Source organism: Rattus norvegicus, chromosome 14 (assembly GCF_036323735.1).
Source record: "Rattus norvegicus strain BN/NHsdMcwi chromosome 14, GRCr8, whole genome shotgun sequence".
NCBI lineage: Eukaryota > Metazoa > Chordata > Mammalia > Rodentia > Muridae > Rattus > Rattus norvegicus.
The window spans coordinates 11,532,451-11,555,200 of record NC_086032.1 but is presented as its reverse complement, the minus strand read 5'-3'; the positions used below and the strand labels follow the sequence as shown (position 1 = coordinate 11,555,200).

At 42.3% G+C, this 22,750-nt stretch overlaps 1 protein-coding gene and 1 pseudogene across 2 annotated transcripts in view; one reads left to right on the top strand and one right to left on the bottom strand.

Moving 5' to 3' along the window:
• The window catches only part of Cfap299 (cilia and flagella associated protein 299), a 485,668-nt gene that overhangs the window by 21,781 nt on the left and 441,137 nt on the right, over positions 1-22,750 (top strand). The gene's annotated exons all lie outside the window — the stretch shown is intronic.
• On the bottom strand, positions 2,128-3,214 carry LOC108352715 (glyceraldehyde-3-phosphate dehydrogenase pseudogene; annotated as a pseudogene).

Here is a 22,750-nt window from a genome sequence, read left to right as displayed (position 1 = left end):
GGAGGAAATGTGGCACTGGGAGAGAGTCCTGACGCGGTCATCAAAGCTGTAAATATGCCCGTCCCCTCTCATATCTATTGTCATTGTTGTTAATATGTTATTTCACACATCTGCCTGCTCACACGGCTTCTGTCTCACTAAGCACTGAAAAGCCAAGGTGTGGCGTATACTCGTAGCTCCAGCCGTGCAGAAGACAGGCAGAAGGGCAGCCCATCAGCTCGAGAACGGCCCGAGCGGTGTCACGTGACCCAATCTCAAGGCCAAAGTACCAGAGCCAGCGACCTAGCTCAGCAAGTAGGGGACTTACCACCAAGACTGACTGTGGTATGGTCCGTAAGACCCACAGGGTAGAAGGGAGAGCTGACTTCTCTAAGTTCTCCTCACCTCCATACAAGGGCCTTGGCATGTACCCTCCACTGCACTGTAAATACAGAAAATGTGATAACAATTAGCCCCCCTCCCCCCGTACTGGAGAAGCTATCCTCCTGTGTCAGGCAGAAATAATGATTACCTTTCTTTTAGCTTTTGGTTATTTATAAACAACTGCGATGATTTAAAATGTCTTTTTTTAAAAAAAACTGAAAATTTAAAACTATTAAGTGTTGCTAGGTGTGGCGGAGCACAGTCTTAATTCAGCCCCTTGGGAAGTTAGACTCCCACCATTTCCAGTTCACTTTCTGTGTCATGATTGCTGTCGAAAGTGCGAGCCCTCGGCTCACTGCTCCTGCCTGCAAACCTCAGGTTGTCACCATAGATTCTAACCATCTGGAACTGTAGGCCCGATAAACACTGTCCTTCATCACAGTGTTTTTATCACAGCAACAGAAGAGCAACAAATACAACCATAAATTGTATAATTTAACTTATGAAAGACGCCCAGATTAGGTGAATCCACGAGACAAGTAAGTTCATAGTTGTCAGAGGACTGGATGCAGGACTGTAGATGTCTGCTAAAGTAAGTGAGGTTCCTTTTGTGGGCGATAAAATACCCAGATGGGAATTGCAATCCTTGCTTATTTTTAAAATACGCTCACAGCTACTGAGTCATTGCCCACAAACTGAACACCTATATAGTATTATTTAATTTTAGTTTTATGCATATGAGTGCTTTTGCCTGCATATATACCTGTGTATCGTGTGCATGCCTGTGTCATAGAGGTCAGGAGAAGGTGTGAGGCCCCCTGTAACTGAAGTTACAGATTGTTATCTGCCTTCGTGTGGATGCTGGGAAGGCACCCAGTGCTTTTGACTACCGATCTATCTTGCTAGGCCATTTATAACACATATTTACACCAATAAAATGATAATTACAAAGCTACCATGTGACCCAGCTCTGTCACCTCTGGGCATATAACCAAAGATTTCATTATGTCACAGAAGCCCCTGCAAATCCTTTTCACAATAGGTAGGGAGTGGAATCAGCATAGACATCCATGAATTACTGAACAGGAAGTAAAAGTGTGACACATATGTACAATGGAATTCTGTTCATGTGTAAGGAAAAATGAAAGTGCAAATTTCAGATGAATGGACGAAGCTGGAAAATGACTTTACAGAGTAAGGCGACCCAGGTCCAGAAGGAGCCCCTGCTTGAGGGATCCCACCTTTCACTCTTCAGTTCGCTTAACTCCAGGGTATTCCTGGAAGCCATGAAACTGGGAAGGGGCAGAACTGCCTTCAAGAAGGGCAGACAGTGGAGCATAGGGGAAAGAAATGTAGAGAAGGAAATATGGTGGTTGAGAGCTTTAAGCAGGGAAGGCATGAGAGGTTGGGGCATGAGGACAGGAGGAGGAGTCACCGAAACCAAGAATGAATGGAAATCTCATATATCCTTTCTCTGCTCCTTCACAATACACAAGAGGTCTAAATAAGTTACCCTACATGGCCAGATAACACCCGTCCTGGAAACAATGGACTACTAGACCATTCTCCATCCCAGGTGTGAGATACAGGCCCAGGAGTTGGTCAGGGACCCAGAGGCCCTCAAACAATTTCTCTTTCTTTTTTGGGGGGTTCAGTGAACTTTATTGATGGTATTCAAGAGAGAAGGGAGGGCTCCCTAGGACCCTCCAGTTATTATGGGGTCTGGGATGGAATTGTGGGGGAGGTGCTCAGTGCTGGGGGCTGAGTTGGGACGGGGACTCCTCAGCAACTGAGGGCCTCTCTCTTGCTCTCAGTATCCTTGCTGGGCTGGGGTGGGTGGTCCAGGGTTTCTTACTCCTTGGAGGCCATGTAGGCCATGAGGTCCACCACCCTGTTGCTGTAGCCATATCCATTGTCATACCAGGAATGAACAAAGTTGTCATTGAGAGCAATGCCAGCCCCAGCATCAAAGGTGGAAGAGTGGGAGTTACTGTTGAAGTCACAGGAGACAACCTGGTCCTCACTGTAGCCCAGGATGCCCTTTAGTGGGCCCTTGGATGCCAGCTTCACCACCTTCTTGATGTCATCATACATGGCAGGTTTCTCCAGGCGGCATGTCAAATCCACAACAGATACACTGGGGGTAGGAACATGGAAGGCCGTGCCGGTGAGCTTCCCGTTCAGCTCTGGGATGACCTTGCCCACAGCCTTGGCAGCACCAGTGGATGCAGGGATGATGTTCTGGGCTGCCCCACGGCCTTCACACCTCAGCTTTCCAGAGGGACCATCCACAGTCTTCTGAGTGGCAGTGATGGCATGGACTGTGGTCATGAGCCCTTCCACGATGCCAGAGTTGTCATGGATGACCTTGGCCAGGGGGGCTAAGCAGTTGGTGGTGCAAGATGCATTGCTTACAATCTTGAGTGAGTTGTCATATTTCTCATGGTTCACACCTATCACAAACATGAGGCCATTGGCTGAAGGGGCAGAGATGATGAACCTTTTGGCCCCACCCTTCAAGTGAGCCCCAGCCTTCTCCATGGTGGTGAAGATGCCAGTAGACTCCACGACATACTCAGCACCAGCGTCACCCCGTTTGATGTTAGCAGGATCTCATTCTTGGAAGATGGTGATGGCTTCCCGTTGATGAGAAGCTTCCCATTCTCAGCCTTGACTGTGCCGTTGAACTTGCCATGGGTAAGTGATACTGGAACATGTAGACCATGTAGTTGAGGTCAGTGAAGGGGTTGTTGATGGCAACAATGTCCACTTTGACAGATGCAGAGGAGAAGGCAGCCCTAGTAACCAGGCGCCCAATACGGCCATATCCGTTCACACTGACCTTCACCATCTTGTCTATGGGAGGCGGCTGGCACTGCAGGAGAAGATGTGGCTGTCTCTGGAGCAGGGAGGAGCAGAGAGCCATAATTTCTCTTTTTATTGAGACAAAGTCTTCTACATTGCCCAGACTGATCTCTTGTGCAGTAGAAGTTATTTAGTCCTGGGGTTTCTACCCGACCTTTACACCATTTAGTCCCCAGATAAAAAGCAGATGGAACCTTTATATTTACGATACGCCTTAGCCAGCCAAGAGCTGGGCAGATGCTACTTCGTATGTTGTCGAGAGCTACATCCTATTGATAACCCTGAGTTACTACTGTCTGTGTTTCATCTGAGCTACTCTTAACTCCAGCTGACCAGCCCACAGGGACACCTGTTTACTCCTAACCTGTGCTGACTTCTCCTTCCTCCTCCTGTCTTCTCCCTGCTTCATGGTTCCTCTCTGACCCCGAGCCCTGGAAACCTAAACCCCACCTATGTCTCCTCTTCCCAGCCACTGGCTGTCAGCATCATTATTTACCAATCAGCAATGACTTGGGGGACAGCGTCCCAGGAGTCATGTGCAGACTCCAGGTCCTAGGGTCCTGCACTTAGCTTTACAAGAAATAATAAAAGACAAAGCCTCAACACACTGCAGTGGTAGAGACACATGCCGTCATGCCTGACTAGACTTGGATTTTAAGTTACCTTTATTTATTTACTTATTTAATACGTGTGTGTATGTGTGTGTGTGTGTGTGTGTGTGTGTGTGTGTGTGTGTGTGTGTGTGTGTGTTTATAACCACCGTGCACATGCGCCATTACACAGGTGTGGAGATCAGATGACCACTTGCAGGTGTTTGTTCTCTTCTTCCACCAGGGTGGCCACAGGGATTGAACTCAGATCCCCCAGCTTGCAGTCAGGTGCGTCTCACGCTGAGCTGTCTTGCCACTCCTCAAGTAGTCTTGTCATTAAATTTTAATCTCCATATTTAGATTAATTTTCCAAACCCCCTATTATGGCTTTTTTCAACTATTTATTTATTGTCTTTTTTTTTTTAACCCATGACTGTTGAGATTTATAGACAAATGGTGGACATAGTTGTAAAAGTCTTCATTGTGAAAAACAAGACCAACATGAGTGTATTTGGTGTGACGTAATGTTAAGCACTGGTCATATTATAGCTATGGTTTGCTGACGCTCTGGACTGGAGAATTCTGTACATATTGTAATTTGTTTTCTGCTCATGGCCATCTTGGTCGTTGTACATACTATTACCCCTGTTTTAGAGATGGAAACATAAACACATGGAGTTTATACTAAGAGAGGCCAGAAGCAAGGTGAAAGCTCTGGGCAGCTGGTGACAGAGCCTAAATTCTTAACAACTACACTCTTTTGCTTTGAATGCTAAAATGCGATGTTACCTGCGACAGCTTCGGAATGCGGGCTCCTCCTTAGACCCCATTCCCTCTAGTCAAAGTCAGTAAGTCACAGGAATAAACCACCATTTGTGGGAGGTGTAGACATTGAGTATCTCCTGACCTTTGGAGAGAATGGGATGAGATGCAAGTTCATCTTGGAGAATCTAAGTAATTGCTTAGTTCATGGCAGATGGGACAATGGGGTTTTGATGACTAAGCACCCATGACCTTAGCGTGCTTACTCTCTCACAGTATTAGATCAGTTTTGAAAAGGTGCAGGTGTGTTTTGGTAGCTCTCTCTAAGTAGCTAATTTGTAACATTAGCAAAAATGTTTTTGCACCTGGAATTGGACAGTGATAACAAACTTTCTCAAGCTAAGAATAAATTAAGACTAACATTTAGTTTTTTCTGTAATTTAAAAATATTTGAATTATAAATAGTTTTGGAAAAAACCACAGTAATAAATAAATAAAATTTGTTTACATAGGTGCTGTAAAACCATTTCCTTTCATGGAGATTACTCCTTGTGAGGAATTAATGATCTTCAAATTAAAAAACGGCTAGAATATGGGCAATTATTTTATTTTTTGTAGATTCCAAGGTTTAAAAGTGATTCTGGCCTTTTAACTTTTCTCCTTACTCCCACACCACTGTCAGTTTTGATTCTGTTCCTCTGGAGCATAAGTCTCATCCTGAAGCAGACCCCTAGGGCTGGCCTTTCTCTCTGCCTCATGCAACACTCTGTCTGGAACCTGCTCTACATCTTAACCCCTGAGTAGGGGCTCTCACAGAGGTCTCCCCACTGTCCATCTGAACTCTGCCCTTCTGAACTGAGTAGCCAGGCTTTGCGAACTGCTGCATCTTTCTGCGAGCTTTCCTTAGCTATGTAATGTCTTTCTCCTCAACTACAGATGGGCTCTGTATGAGCAGCCATCTTCTGCCCTTCGTCACTGCCTGATCAGAGGCAGTCATCACACCTGAGAAATATTAGGTGACCAACACAGTTGAATAAATGACGGTTTATTCAGGTGCGAGAGTGGCAGTTGGTGCATGTATAAAATGCATATTTTTAAAATGTAATTTCTTACCCACGTGGTCATGGTGCACACCTTTACTCCCAGCACTTGGGAGGTAGAGGCAGGAAGATCTCTGAGTTTGAGGCCGCCTGGTCCACAGAGTGAGTTCCAGGACAGGCAGGACCGCACAGAGAAACCTTGCCGTGAAACAACAACACTGCAATTTCAGTTGCTATTTCAGTGCTCCTGGGTGAAATTCCTGAATGAATGGTTTTATATACACAAGGATTTTTATTTGTGTTTATTCTGGGCATCTAGAATGTTATTTTAAAAGAATTTGTTTTAGATATTTTTGAGAATTTCATACATGAGTGATGTTTTTATATCATTTCCACTGTTCCATCTCCCCTCTAAGTCCTCTTGTGTCCTCCCCACAGACTCTGGACTATGTTACCTCTTCTTTAAACGTTGCTGATTTGCATAGATATAATTTAGTGTTGCCTATTGGTACGTGTTACTCAGGGCTGACTCTCTCTCTCTCAGCAGTTGTAAACTACCTGTCGCGTTTCATCTATACTTGGGGCGTTAGGTCAACTCTGTCACTGTGAAGATCTTCTCAGACAACTATTTTTGAGCTTTCTTGGGACCAACACGTATTTCTGTAGCAGGATCTTGACTGCTATGGGAGTATGCCAAGAGTGGAATAGTTGGGTCACATTGGTGAATTTCTAGCCATTGAGGAACCTCTACACTGATTTCCATGGGGGCTGTGCCAGATTTCCCCTTCCCCAGCAGTGCATAAATGTGTATCTTTCCTGACATACATGCTAGCACAGCATATGCCCGCCCTTCCTTCCTTCCTTCCTTCCTTCCTTCCTTCCTTCCTTCCTTCCTTCCTTCCTTCCTTTCCTTCTTTCTCTCTCTCTCTCTCTCTCTTTCTTTCTTTCTTTCTTTCTTCCTTTCCTTCTTTCTCTCTCTCTCTCTCTCTTTCTTTCTTTCTTTCTTTCTTTTTTTCTTTCTTTCTTTTTTTCTTTCTTTCTTTCTTTCTTTCTTTCTTTCTTTCTTTCTTTCTTTCTTTCTTTCTTTCTTTCTTTCGTGCTTTGCCATCTAAGTTGGCCAAGATGAAATTTCAAAATACTTTTAATTTTTTCTGCATTTTTCTGAAAGCTAATGATGTTGAAAAAATAAAAGTTTCTCAGTCAGTTGTACTCCATTATTTGAGAACGCTCTGCTTCATTCCACTTTCATACCCCATTTCAAAATTGTGTTGTTTTCATTTTTTTGAGTTCTTTGTATATTCTAGACACCTACCCTTTGCCATATGTATAGGTGGTAAATCATTTTTTCCCATTCTGTATCTGCTACTTCACTGTCTTTTACTGTTCAGAAGTTTTTCAGTTTTGTTTGGTCCCATTTATCAATGCTTGGTCTTAACACCTGCAGTACTAGGGTAGTGATTTAAATCTCTCCCCTCACCCATATATTCAAGCATTTAGCCCACTTTGTTCTCTTTTAGAGTCAGGGCATCAGGGCTTATTCTGAGGTCCGTGGTCCATTTGGAGTTTCCTCTTTGTGTAGGGCGAGAGATAAGGAGCTATTTTTAGTCTTCTACATCCAGTTTGACCTGGACTGTTTGTTGACGATGCTCACTTTTCTCCAGTGAGTGTTTTGGTCATGTTTGCCAGGAATCAGGCATCTACTGGGCTGTGGACTTAAATCCTGGCCCTCAATCCTATGTCACTGATCAAGATGTCTTGTTCTTATGCTAGTGTCATGCTGGTTTTTATTACTATAGCACTGCAGTATAACTTAATATTAGAAATGGTGATGATTCCAGCAGTTCGGCTATGCTCAGGCTTGTTCTTGTCATCGTGTGTGTGTGTGTGTGTGTGTGTGTGTGTGTGTGTGTGTGTGTGTGCGTGTGGATGAGTCTTTTGTGTGTGAGTGTATGATTGTGTATGTATGAAATTTAACATCATTTTAAAGATTTATGTAATGAATTGACTTGGAATTTTGATGGTGTTTTAGAAAGGGTTTTCTACTGCTGTGAAGAGACACCATGACCTAAGCAGCTCTTGTACGGACAACATTTAATGACTGGCTTACAGCTTCCGAGTTTCAGTCCATTATCATCATGGCAGGAAGCCTGGCAGCTGAAGGAGCTGACTACATCTTCATCCAGAGGTAACCAGGAAGAGACTGTCTTCAGGCAGCTAGGAGGGGGGACTCAAAGCCCACCCCGTAGTGACACATTTCCTCCAACAAAACCACACCTCCTAATAGTGCCACTTCCTGGACCAAGCACATTTATAGGCTCACATTCCACTTCCTGACCCCCATTGGCTTGTTCAAACACAAGATTCTATGGGAGCCAGACCTAGGCACAGCATAATGCAAAATACATTTAGTCCAACTTCCAAAGTTCCATAGTCTATAACAGTCTCAACAATGCTAAAAGTCCAAAGTTCAAAGTCACTTCTGAGGTTTATGTGATCTCTTGAGTATATCCTTTAAGAAATCAAGATCATAAATTCAATCACATACCTCCAACATCGTGCAGGATATATATTACCATTCCGAAATGTTATGGTGAGGAGATACTGGACCAAAGCAAGACAGAAGACTATCTGTGCAAACCCCATACTCTTGATTTGTCCTGTGTCAAAGCGCTCTTCAGATTTCCAACTCATTTCAACCTTGTTGCCTGCTGTTGGCAGATCTGGCATTCACCAGCAACAAACTTTGTTCTTTTGAGCTGGTTCCACTCCCTGTCAGCAGCTTTCCTTGTCACGTATCCCATGGCTCTGACATCTCTAACATGTGTGGCATCCAAGGCAACTTCATCTTTATCACTTCTTGTTCCATTGTCTGGGATCCACACGCAATCTTCTAGGGTTCTCTGAAGAGCTTGGGTCACTTTCCAGCACTGCCCTCTATAGCGCCCTGGTTACAGAAAGGTGCATACTAACTATACCATGCCTGGGCCTAAGCTTTTCTTTATCTGTAACTTGCTCTGTATCAAGCTGGCCTTGAACTCAAGAGATCTGCTTGTCTCTGTCTCCTGGGATTAAAGGCTTGTACAATCATGCTTAGGCCTAAGCTTTTCATGGCCACTATGCCTCAAGATCCAGATCAAAAGCCCGTGTCCTCCGTTTCTGGATTGTAGTTCATTCCAGATTAAAAGTCTGGATGAAAACAATAACCAATAAATAATAATGCTTAACATGACATAAGTATTCCTTGTTCAATGGGAAATGCAAAGAATAAACAAACAATAAACTGGGTGGGATCTTGCCCAGAGGTCACCGTCACCACTCCCTTATCTGTTTATCTCCTTGATCACAGGATTCGGCTCCATTTCACTTCCTGGTGTCTCTTTATTACTCGAACCATACATTTTGTATTTTTCCTTTATAAGCTTGCTATGCTTAATCAAAATGCTCTTCATGAGAGTAAACTAGAGGACACCATCTATGCTGGGCTTATCTGAGACTTCCTTTATCAATGCAGTTTATCTTATTCTCTTCACCTAAGCCTAAGCATCAGGGAGACACTTCAGATGAGAGCAGAAAGCAGCCACATTCTTCACAAAAATATTGCAAAAACAGTTCCTAGGCCACATACTAACATTCCTTTCCTCTGAAACCTCTTTAGCCAGACCCCCACAATTCTGATCACTGTCAGGACCACTGTCTTCCCTATTCCTTCTAAGATGGCTCATTAAGGCCCAGTTAAAGCATTCCACTTCTTTCCAAATCCAAAGTCCTAAAATCCACATTCCTCCAGTCAGGCCTATCACAGCAATACTGAACTCCTGGTACCAAGTTCTGTTTCAGTTAGGATTTCCATTACTGTGAACAGACACCATGACCAAGACAACTCTTTTTTTTTTTGGTTCTTTTTTCGGAGCTGGGGACCGAACCCAGGGCCTTGCGCTTCCTAGGTAAGCGCTCTACCACTGAGCTAAATCCCCAGCCCCCCAAGACAACTCTTATAAAGGACAGAATTTAATTGGGGCTGGCTTACAGGTTTAGAGTCCATTGGCATCATGGCAGGGAGCATGACAGCGTCCAGGCAGGCATGGTGATGGAGGAACTGGGAGTTCTACATCTTAATTTAAAGGTAACTAGGAAGAGACTGTCTTCAGGCAGCTAGAACAGGGTCTCAAAGCCCTTACCCCGTCAGTGACACATTTCCTTCAAAAAGGCCACACAGTTCTAACAAGGCTATACCTCCTAATATTGCCACATCCTGGGCCAAGCATATTCAAATCATCACAGATACATTGATTCTGTTGATTGCGTTTTGTTGATGGACTTTCTTATAATATTAATCTTTCCATTCCATGAGTGTGGTATCATCTTGAAATTTTTTCAGTGTCTTAAATTTTTCACTTACCTGGTTAGATTCATTCCAAAATATTTTTATTGTGAATAAGATTTCTTTTTAGGTGTTTTATCTCCTATATATGAAGGCTACCAATTTTTATGCATTAATTTTGCATGGTGTTACTTTGTTGAATGTGCTGATCCCTGGAGTCTTTATGGTTATTTATGTATAGAATCAAATCATCTATAGACATGGAGTATTAAATGTTTCTGATGTGTTTCAGAATTTTAATTCCTCAAAAATTCTGCCATGGTAAACAAGAGTTGCTCTAGCCATGCCTCCTATTGTAGACATGGCTGACTCCTCTGGGGCATACAGTAGGCACTAGAATGTCACTTGTGGTGTGGGATGTGAATATTTTACCATACCTTCAAAATAACTGAACCATTTTTGCCACTGTACTATTGTAAGATGGCCCTAGGATTTAAGATGTGTTTCAAGGAGTCCTTTCTAGAATCTTCTTCTTACAAGAAATATCATGCTGGAAGTCAAAATGACATCCCCCATGTGCTAATCCTGATACCAAGAGAAAAGTCTACTCTCCCATTTCTGGTAACAAGGGTCCACAGTTAATACACATGCGCATATTTTCTTGCTTTTGTTTCAACCATCCATAGGTTTTTAACATTGTTACAGAAAAAGATATTCTGAGAACTTCTTTCACCCCAATTCTGGCTAAAATGAAAAAAATATATATAATGTGTTGTATAAATGACGACACACACACACACACACACACACACACACACACACACGGTATATATACAAGGTAGAGTTTTCTTTTTTTTTTTTATTAACTTGAGTATTTCTTATATACATTTCGAGTGTTATTCCCTTTCCCGGTTTCCGGGCAAACATCCCCCTCCCCCCTCCCCTTCCTTATGGGTGTTCCCCTCCCAACCCTCCCCCCATTGCCGCCCTCCCCCCATAGACTAGTTCACTGGGGGTTCAGTCTTAGCAGGACCCAGGGCTTCCCCTTCCACTGGTGCTCTTACTAGGATATTCATTGCTACCTATGGGGTCAGAGTCCAGGGTCAGTCCATGTATAGTCTTTAGGTAGTGGCTTAGTCCCTGGAAGCTCTGGTTGCTTGGCATTGTTGTACTTTTGGGGTCTCGAGCCCCTTCAAGCTCTTCCAGTTCTTTCTCTGATTCCTTCAATAGGGGACCTATTCTCAGTTCAGTGGTTTGCTGCTGGCATTCGCCTCTATATTTGCTGTATTCTGGCTGTGTCTCTCAGGAGCGATCTACATCCGGCTCCTGTCGGTCTGCACTTCTTTGCTTCATCCATCTTGTCTAATTGGGTGGCTGTATATGTATGGGCCACATGTGGGGCAGGCTCTGAATGGGTGTTCCTTCAGTCTCTGTTTTAATCTTTGCCTCTCCCTTCCCTGCCAAGGGTATTCTTTTTCCTCATTTAAAGAAGGAGTGAAGCATTCACATTTTGATCATCCGTCTTGAGTTTCGTTTGTTCTAGGGATCTAGGGTAATTCAAGCATTTGGGCTAATAGCCACTTATCAATGAGTGCATACCATGTATGTCTTTCTGTGATTGGGTTAGCTCACTCAGGATGATATTTTCCAGTTCCAACCATTTGCCTACGAATTTCATAAACTCGTTGTTTTTGATAGCTGAGTAATATTCCATTGTGTAGATGTACCACATTTTCTGTATCCATTCCTCTGTTGAAGGGCATCTGGGTTCTTTCCATTTTCTGGCTATTATAAATAAGGCTGCGATGAACATAGTGGAGCACGTGTCTCTTTTATATGTTGAGGCATCTTTTGGGTATATGCCCAAGAGAGGTATAGCTGGATCCTCAGGCAGTTCAATGTCCAATTTTCTGAGGAACCTCCAGACTGATTTCCAGAATGGTTTTACCAGTCTGCAATCCCACCAACAATGGAGGAGTGTTCCTCTTTCTCCACATCCTCGCCAGCATCTGCTGTCACCTGAGTTTTTGATCTTAGCCAATCGCACTGGTGTGAGGTGAAATCTCAGGGTTGTTTTGATTTGCATTTCCCTTATGACTAAAGATGTTGAACATTTCTTTAGGTGTTTCTCAGCCATTCGGCAATCCTCAGCTGTGAATTATTTGTTTAGCTCTGAACCCCATTTTTTAATAGGGTTATTTGTTTCCCTGCGGTCTAACTTCTTGAGTTCTTTGTATATTTTGGAAATAAGGCCTCTATCTGTTGTAGGATTGGTAAAGATCTTTTCCCAATCTGTTGGTTGCCGTTTTGTCCTAACCACAGTGTCCTTTGCCTTACAGAAGCTTTGCAGTTTTATGAGATCCCATTTGTCGATTCTTGATCTTAGAGCATAAGCCATTGGTGTTTTGTTCAGGAAATTTTTTCCAGTGCCCATGTGTTCCAGATGCTTCCCTAGTTTTTCTTCTATTAGTTTGAGTGTGTCTGGTTTGATGTGGAGGTCCTTGATCCACTTGGACTTAAGCTTTGTACAGGGTGATAAGCATGGATCGATCTGCATTCTTCTACATGTTGCCCTCCAGTTGAACCAGCACCATTTGCTGAAAATGCTATCTTTTTTCCATTGGATGGTTTTGGCTCCTTTGTCAAAAATCAAGTGACCATAGGTGTGTGGGTTCATTTCTGGGTCTTCAATTCTATTCCATTGGTCTATCTGTCTGTCTCTGTACCAATACCATGCAGTTTTTATCACTATTGCTCTGTAATACTGCTTGAGTTCAGGGATAGTGATTCCCCCTGAAGTCCTTTTATTGTTGAGGATAGCTTTAGCTATCCTGGGTTTTTTGTTATTCCAGATGAATTTGCAAATTGTTCTGTCTAACTCTTTGAAGAATTGGATTGGTATTTTGATGGGGATTGCATTGAATCTGTAGATTGCTTTTGGTAAAATGGCCATTTTTACCATATTAATCCTGCCAATCCATGAGCATGGGAGATCTTTCCATCTTCTGAGGTCTTCTTCAATTTCTTTCCTCAGTGTCTTGAAGTTCTTATTGTACAGATCTTTTACTTGCTTGGTTAAAGTCACACCGAGGTACTTTATATTATTTGGGTCTATTATGAAGGGTGTCGTTTCCCTAATTTCTTTCTCGGCTTGTTTCTCTTTTGTATAGAGGAAGGCAACTGATTTATTTGAGTTAATTTTATACCCAGCCACTTTGCTGAAGTTGTTTATCAGCTTTAGTAGTTCTCTGGTGGAACTTTTGGGATCACTTAAATATACTATCATGTCATCTGCAAATAGTGATATTTTGACCTCTTCTTTTCCGATCTGTATCCCTTTGATCTCCTTTTGTTGTCTGATTGCTCTGGCTAGAACTTCAAGAACTATATTGAATAAGTAGGGAGAGAGTGGGCAGCCTTGTCTAGTCCCTGATTTTAGTGGGATTGCTTCAAGTTTCTCTCCATTTAGTTTAATGTTAGCAACTGGTTTGCTGTATATGGCTTTTACTATGTTTAGGTATGGGCCTTGAATTCCTATTCTTTCCAGGACTTTTATCATGAAGGGGTGTTGAATTTTGTCAAATGCTTTCTCAGCATCTAATGAAATGATCATGTGGTTCTGTTCTTTCAGTTTGTTTATATAATGGATCACGTTGATGGTTTTCCGTATATTAAACCATCCCTGCATGCCTGGGATGAAGCCTACTTGATCATGGTGGATGATTGTTTTGATGTGCTCTTGAATTCGGTTTGCCAGAATTTTATTGAGTATTTTTGCGTCGATATTCATAAGGGAAATTGGTCTGAAGTTCTCTTTCTTTGTTGTGTCTTTGTGTGGTTTAGGTATAAGAGTAATTGTGGCTTCATAGAAGGAATTCGGTAGGGCTCCATCTGTTTCAATTTTGTGGAATAGTTTGGATAATATTGGTATGAGGTCTTCTATGAAGGTTTGATAGAATTCTGCACTAAACCCGTCTGGACCTGGGCTCTTTTTGGTTGGGAGACCTTTAATGACTGCTTCTATTTCCTCAGGAGTTATGGGGTTGTTTAACTGGTTTATCTGTTCCTGATTTAACTTCGATACCTGGTATCTGTCTAGGAAATTGTCCATTTCCTGAAGATTTTCAAATTTTGTTGAATATAGGTTTTTATAGTAAGATCTGATGATTTTTTGAATTTCCTCCGAATCTGTAGTTATGTCTCCCTTTTCATTTCTGATTTTGTTAATTTGGACACACTCTCTGTGTCCTCTCGTTAGTCTGGCTAAGGGTTTATCTATCTTGTTGATTTTCTCAAAGAACCAACTTTTGGTTCTGTTGATTCTTTCTATGGTCCTTTTTGTTTCTACTTGGTTGATTTCAGCTCTGAGTTTGATTATTTCCTGCCTTCTACTCCTCCTGGGTGTATTTGCTTCTTTTTGTTCTAGAGCTTTTAGGTGTGCTGTCAAGCTGCTGACATATGCTCTTTCCTGTTTCTTTCTGCAGGCACTCAGCGCTATGAGTTTTCCTCTTAGCACAGCTTTCATTGTGTCCCATAAGTTTGAGTATGTTGTATCTTCATTTTCATTAAATTCTAAAAAGTTTTTAATTTCTTTCTTTATTTCTTCCTTGACCAGGTTATCATTGAGTAGAGCATTGTTCAATTTCCACATATATGTGGGCATTCTTCCCTTATTGTTATTGAAGACCAGTTTTAGGCCGTGGTGGTCCGATAGCACGCATGGGATTATTTCTATCTTTCTGTACCTGTTGAGGCCCGTTTTTTGACCAATTATATGGTCAATTTTGGAGAAAGTACCATGAGGAGCTGAGAAGAAGGTATATCCTTTTGCTTTAGGATAGAATGTTCTATAAATATCCGTTAAGTCCATTTGGCTCATGACTTCTCTTAGTCTGTCTACATCACTGTTTAATTTCTGTTTCCATGATCTGTCCATTGATGAGAGTGGGGTGTTGAAATCTCCCACTATTATTGTGTGAGGTGCAATGTGTGTTTTGAGCTTTAGTAAGGTTTCTTTTACATATGTAGGTGCCCAGAGTTTTCTTTTAACATGCAGGTAGATTCAGACCTGGAACCATACCTTATAGCCAGAGGCTCCTGTCACCCTACATGTTAATAGAGTGACTTTGGCTTTGCCTCTCATCTAACACTTGTCAGAATTTGCTTTAACTTTGCTGCTCAGCCATTTTCACAGTAGCTTTTCATGGAGCTATGATTTCAGTTCCTCACTGTAGAGGAATTTTGTTTCTTGAAGTCATGAAGACTTGCAGTAGCTTCTGCTAGCTGGCAGTTTTCTTTTGTTTTGAGATGTATTCCTCAGTTAGGCGATGGTAATGATGGTGTCCTGAGGTTATCTAGTGTTTCAGTGTAAGGTGCATGGTTATGTTTCTGTGTGAAGAGTAGAAGTCAAACCTGGCCTCCACTTAGAACTGTCTACTGCCTTTGGAGGGAATTCTTAGGCAGAGGAGACAGCCAGAGGGGCTCTTATGAAAAGGGCGAAAAAGATAAGAAAAGTCTGTACTTCAGAAAGTAATGACTTTCTAAAATGAAAACATTGTGACACAAAATCTTTTTAGTTCAGCTTTTCTAAACAAACAAAAATAATGGTTTTGTACTACCTTGAGAAAGATAATCAACTGATATAACTATGGTTTAAAGTATTTATGAATTGGGAACTTGGATATTGGTAGTTTCACGATTATAAACATGAAGAGAAACGTGAGACATAAGCTGTTCTCAGATATTGTTACTTCTCACAGTTGACTATAAGGTATTTCAGTTACTGCCAGATCCTCAAATGCTAGAAATGTGCCACCAGATAAATACATATAAATACATACTTACAATCAATGCAGCTGTGAGAGACTGTGTTAATATGTATTATAGATGGCAGATTCAAAGAGAAAAGCTCAAATAAAATTTCAAATGTGCTAAGACTCACCATTTTTCATGAACTTGTCAATAAATTTAAAAACAAATTTTAGCCCTTTAATTTGTTTTTCACAAACTTTTTCAGATGCCCTCACAGAGATTCTTAGATTATATGACACTTGAACTAGAAGATGGATTTTTTAAGTGCACATAAAAGCATGAAGAAAATAGGTCCTAAAGCATCACCAGGATGTAGATATTGATGGTTACTTTATGGATTGTGTGAATTTGATTTTGTTTTGACAGCTTTTCTCTCTTAGTTTTTATAGTCAGTAGAAAAATGTTCTGAACTAGTACACTTCTAAACTCCGTCTTCACTAACAGAAATTATTTGAAGCCCCTGAAATCTGATACAAGCCTTAAAGAAAGGTGCCATGAAATGGTAGCATTCATGATTACAGACCAAGAGGTTTAGAAAGAGCAATATATTTTTTGAAAAAAGAAAGTCATCCACACCACTTGGAACGTTTTATCGAGAGAGTGAGACAGAAGCAAAGAGCGGTCCTGCTTTGTTTGGCATTAGTGCTGTGTTCGATTTTGGTCTTTGCATTTGGCAAAGACTGTGGAGACTCTGGAGAAAGTCCAGAGTGAAGATCAGCGAAAGTGATGTAAGGAACAGGGACCAGGTCCTAAGAGAGGGCTTCGCGGGATCAGAACTGTTTAACTTGGAGGAGGGAAGACGAAGGGTGATTTAACTGTCTTCAAGTATTTGAAAGGTTATTGTATAGAAGATGCAGAACAGATGTTCTTTACTCTCGCAGGAGACCAAATAAAAGGAAATACTTTAAAATTGTAGCAAGAGAAAAAGTTCAGTTTGTTATAAAGACGGACATAAGTAGAAAGAGGGGATTAGACACCGAGACAGGTAACTCAGGAATATGGAGAAGTTCAGTCCTTGGAGATCTTTAAAACTAGAAGTACATAACCATCTGCCTCGGATGCTTTAAGTGTCCTCCCACCTCCGTGCAGGGAGCCCTTCTGCCGCTGCCTTTGAAACTTGGGTCTCTGACATTCTGAGCATGTTGTCACCATCACGGAGCTATCTAGAAAGCCACCAGGGGCCTTTATTAAAGCATAGAAGCTGGAACTGAAGACGCCGGGGTTCCAGGGGCTGACACTTGACCCTGATTCTATCTCTGTTGCAGGGCTCTTAGTTGCTGGGTCTGGGATCTTGCATGTTTCTCACCTGTGCATTTGTAGGACTGTCTGTGGTCCCCCAGCTTCCCCCTGAACTTTGTGCATCGGTACTCTGGGGAACTGTAGCAGTTACTTTCATATTTAGGATCAGACATTGCTTTAAATGATTTTGTTTGCACATGGGGAGGGAATGTGTTCCCCCTCTCACAGGTGAAGAAGGACTTGGCTTAGAGAACTTTAGTTATTGGCCTGGAACCCTTCAGTAAGTTAATGAAGAGTTACAAACTTGGCGTGCAGTACGTCTTCCCTGCCCTATCCTCAGAAGTTCTTTCCATTTAGAAGCACACACGCGTGTGCGCACACATGCATGCATGCACAATGTTTATAAATACAACCTCTGACTTCGTTTAGCATTGTTCATATGTATGTAGGTTTAGTGCTGACCACTTGGGACTGCATAACCTTTCAGGGTCCTCATTTCTGAAGAAGAGGAATGATTCCCTCCTCTAAGTAGTCATTAATGCCACATTGGCATGCCAACTGGTGTTATTTTTTCCAGCTCTTGTTTAGATAACAAAATTGCTAAGATTTCATGGGTGTGGTTTCCCTTACACATGTAGAAGACCCTGTCTCACAGCAGGCATCCGGTTCCTGCAACCCTCATACTCTGCTGTCCCTCCTGGGGTGTTTTCTGAGCCTTCAGTGCAGTGTTATGCTGCAGGTACATCATTTGGAATTGGTTCTCACGTAACTAGTTCTTTTCTGATTCTTGACTAGTCGCAGCTTTCCGTTATGGTATATGCTGCAAAAGTAAGCCTATCTGATGACAAGCAACAGCTGTCCTCGCCTATGGTTATTTAGAATTCAGCTAGAGATGATTTGGGGTCAGGGAAGGAATGCTAGTAGGTTCTCCTCCAGAGTCCAGCCTTACCAGCCACAGAGCTCAGTAGGTGTTTCTGATACCATACATGAATTCCCTTCTATTGACTGGGCCTTATGTCCAGCAAGTAAATAGTTGCTGGTTACCCATGGGACAGAAATGCTTCTGTTGTACCTTTCCCATACCGTGTTGCTCTGGTGATTGTTGTGTTCTATAAGCTTCACATCTGGGTAGGACTACGATTGCCTTTTAACCTTGGCAGCTCGAATAGCTTCTAGTACTCTGAGAGCTAGTCCTCAGACATGAGGTTCCATGTCAGTTCCAGATTAATTCCTCCAAGTCCTGAATCTGAAGTGTGTCAGGCCGTCAGTGAGGGAGTCTTCCCTTCACATTTCGGGAGCAACCACGGGTAATGGCCTATATTGCTTTGGGGGCCTCTTTATAATTTGTATGTGTTCTAGAATTTGAACATCCTGACCTCTGAAAGGCATCAGAAAACTGAGACTTGGAAAACACCCACAGCTTGGTGAAACTTTAAATGATGGTGAACTATGGCCATTTTAGAGAAGTCCTAGTCTACATGCAGAAATGGGTATTTCATTCGATATGAAATTGTTCTCACCCTTTACTTCCCTCTATTACTTCCCAAACTTTAGAGTCCTTGCACTCAAAATAAACAGTACATCTGAGAAAAATCCAGATGGATGTAACAAATGTAAACAGCCCAATTTTCAGTGAGATTCAACAATTAAACTGCAGAGCACTTACCTTACTGTTGTAAAATGGTATCTTCCTTATTTATGCTAGGTATTGAACCTAGCATAAATTCTGTGAATTCTTTATCATTTTTACTATTTGCTGAGTGTGGTAATTGGTTCTTGGGGTGCTTATAAGACAAACGGGTTAGGATGTCTTCAGTGATATTTTCTGGGTTTGGTGTGTGTGCATGTTCATGTCTGTGCTTTCCCACATGTGTGAGACAATGCACATGCATGTGTTTGTGTGTGCATGCAGAAGCCAGAGGACAATCTCAGATGCCATTCTGTGGGAGCATACACATCAGTTTTTGAGATAGAATCCTTTCCTGGACTGAAGGTCATGAAGCACTAAAATGACCTTGCTGGCTAATAAGGATCAACTTGCTGGTTAGCAAGTGCCAAAGATTTACTCCCTATCGACTCCTAGTGCTGGGGTTGTGAATGTGCACCATGACATGTGGGTTTCGGGCAATGATCTCAGGTCCTCCCTCAGACTGTGCTGCAAGCACCTTGGGGATCGAGTTCTCTCTCCAGCTCCCTTGAGTGTTCTTTTTTTTTTATTTAAAAAAAAAAGCTTATTTATTTAGGCTGTAGCTGTCTTCAGACACACCAGAAGAGGGCATCGGATCCCATTACAGATGGTTGTGAGCCACCATGTGGTTGCTGGGAATTGAACTTAGGACCCTTGGAAAAGCAGTCAGTGCTGTTAACCATCGAGCCATCTCTCTAACACCCAGTGTTATTTTTCAATGTAAGATTTCTCCTTAGTTTTCTTTTATATTATATAATTTTTACTTGATAACTAAGGGAATAGTTATTTGTGATATAACAATAATAAATCAGAGTGCCCCCTGAAAACATCATCTCTTGTATTTTCATGGCTCCCTATATGACGAGTGTTATGTAAACACTTTGCACACATTGTCTCTTGAACATTTACAATCACTTATGGACTGTGGCCTTTACCAGACACTTCTTAGAGAGGGTCAGATGCAATTACTGTAGCATTAGGTAGCTTTTTGGGGTCACTCAGGTGGTCCATGAAAGAGGCGGGATTTGTGTCCAGGCAGTTTGGCATCTGTGTTTTTGGCTACATCATCTTTGTCACCATGCGGTACCCTCGTGGTAGCTCCAACAGCTCCCAGCGGCCATACTTTGTTTCTAAACCAACACGTACTTCTTACCATTCAAATAAGTATGTATTTGTCACGTGCTACTACTAAATGTGTATTTTTCCTGATAGGTTTTTGGATAAGAAATTAAGCAAGAGATAGTCCTTCTCATTAAGGACCTTACAGTTCCGAGAACTGTCTCAGACATTCAAGTAAGTGTGTCTTGAACAGGAGTGTCCTACGTGAGAGAGGAGGAACACAGACAGCATAGAGGAGAAGCAGGAAGGAGCAAGAGGCTCAGGACCACCAAACGAGCATGCTTAGTGAGCCTTACCGCAGAGAGCAGAGCTGCAGGCTTTGTCTGCGGTGGAGTAACAATGAGAATGTGGACACTGACAATGGGGACCATGGGGAATATCATTATTCCTGCAGCTTTTCCTCATCAAAGATGAGTGGGAGAATGCAGCACCACATAGAAATGTGTCTCAGCTCTTTAATTATGACACGAGGAAGCAGCTCCTGGAGACTTGCATATCTACCCATCCATCTACTTACTCACCGCACCATTGAAATACTGATTAAAATTACGTTAATTCACTCTGACAGTGATGGTTATCTTTGTGCCCATGAGCAAGCTGTACAGCAACAGTGTGGGCACTGGTTCAGTTGGGAAGTGTTTAATCAAGAGGGAGAAGAATGAAGTTGCACAGCAAACACAGAGCCACATGTAGACTCGGACCCTGGTGGTGTTTTTATTTGGGCATCAATTGTGGAGTTGTCCGTGGTCTTTAGGTGACTGGTGAAGCAGCATGCATCCCGGAGAGACTCCACGAGGTCCAGAAGTACTGTGTATGGACTCACCTGTGACCTGCTTCAGGATAGGACCTGGGAGCCAGAGCTCTTCACCATTCTCTAGCCAGGGATCAACATTCCCAGTTGCATCTTGCCATCTCTACTGAAACCCTGTTTGCACTACAGTTGTTAGAGCTGAAATGTGAGGGAAGGAAGAGGAACTAAAATCTAGGAGCAAAGTGACCGAGAAACTGGAAGCATGGTAATATCTGTCTTGTTGATTCCTGAGGAAGGAACAGACCATGTGTCCATTTTACAGCCGAGACTCATGAGTCACTAGAACCCAGGATCTTAGCTAGAAGCTCTTCATGTGCCCTGTGTTCCTAGACTTCATTTATTCCTGCGCTTAGCCTAAATTGTTTCTCCATCTCTGTGTTTATCTTGTAAAATGTTTTTGTCCTAGCACTCAGAACTGATAAAATTCGAATCACACTTTACATTTCCAGGAGAAAAACAAACAAACATGTGTTTGACCCAAATTCAGACTCTTCTAATAAGACAGAGTCATCTTAAGTGTGAATAGAATCTTTGACTGGGCGGCCGACACAGCTGAGTTCTTGAGGAGGGGAGGGTCATGTAGGAGGTCATTGGGCAGTTCCTGGGTAATGTGGCAGGTCTAGAAAATGCAGCTACAGAATAATACAATTCCATTTCCAGATTTTAATTAGAGGGCAGCTTAAAGTATTTCAGAGTATCAGAATATTGTTTACATGGATCTAAGGAGATTTTCATCTACATTAAGAGATAAAATGAAGCACTGTCATTAGTCATCAGTTTTCAAAGCTTTTCTTTTCTCTTTTTTTGGCTTTCGGCAAATGAACTGCCATGGCCAATGTCATAAGATAAACAGATTGGTGTAAATGTGGCAGCAGGATTACGGAGAGGATGCATGGGATGGCCAGTGTCCACCCTCTGAGAGAGTGTGCTATTCTCTAGTAGGTACCACTCCCCTTCTGTCCTAACCCCCCTCTTCTCACAGCATTCCTACAGAGCTACCTGAGTTATCCTGGGGAGAATTTCATCTTTCTTGATATATTTATCTAATTATCTGTGTTCTCTATTTTCACACATTTGATTTTTGTGAGTTTTGTACATATCCATATTAAGTTCAGTGAAAGGAGGGACTTAGCCTTTTTGGTTCACCATGATGGCCTTGCCTGTACAACCTGCTCTCTGACGTGAGAAGTGCTGAGTCAGTGGCCCTCGGGAATGAATACGGATAAATTGAGAACTCTGTACCCATAGGTCAGTGTGTCACTCAACTGTCACTCAACCTTCAGAGGAGAAGCTTCTTACTGTGCCAGATGACAGCGACTACTCCTGGACAATGTTTAGAGAGTGGGGGATTTTGGAGGCCTCATCTACAAATGGGGTTTTGTACCTACCCCCCCCCCCGCCCGGCCGCCCCATCTTCCCAGGGCTCACAGGTCGATGTGGAAGAGGAAGAGAAAAGATTGTAAGAACCAGTGGTGATAGATAACACCAAACACCAAGGAAAGAGCACTTTCCACACTCAGCAGGGCTGATATACACCTACACTCACAGAGACTGTGACAGCGCCTCCAAGCAAGTTCACACCAGAAGAAATCCCAGCAAGGAGAAGGGGAGGCAGACACAAAGGGACATCTCCATTCAAGAAGCCATTTGTAATGGATATCCAGTGGGAAAGGGGAAATCAGTTTTCTTTCTCCAGTGGAGTGTTGCTGGATTTATAGACCACACTCAGGAGTAATTGGCAAATACAAAATGCACTCCAGATTTTTGTGTGCACTTTTTGCTTTGTTTGCTACTTTTTGTTTTATTATTTTAACTTTATTGATTCATTTTGACTCTTGCTTCTTTTGTTGAAGAGAGGGAGAAAGAAAGAAATTTGGTGGAGAAGGAGGTTAGGAATATCTGAGATGAGTTGTGGAGGGGAAGGAAGATGCTTACAGTATATTGTAGGAAAAAATTGAAATAAAAAATAATTTACATGCACGTATGCACATACATATGTGTTCATACATGTATGTACGATGTCTATAGACAGAGGTGATGCCACAGCTTAACAAAGATTGTGCGAACAAGTGTCGAGTTGAGGATGAAAATGAAGCTTCTGTCACTAACACTGCCTGGTAAGATCCTAGCCTTGTCTCTGGC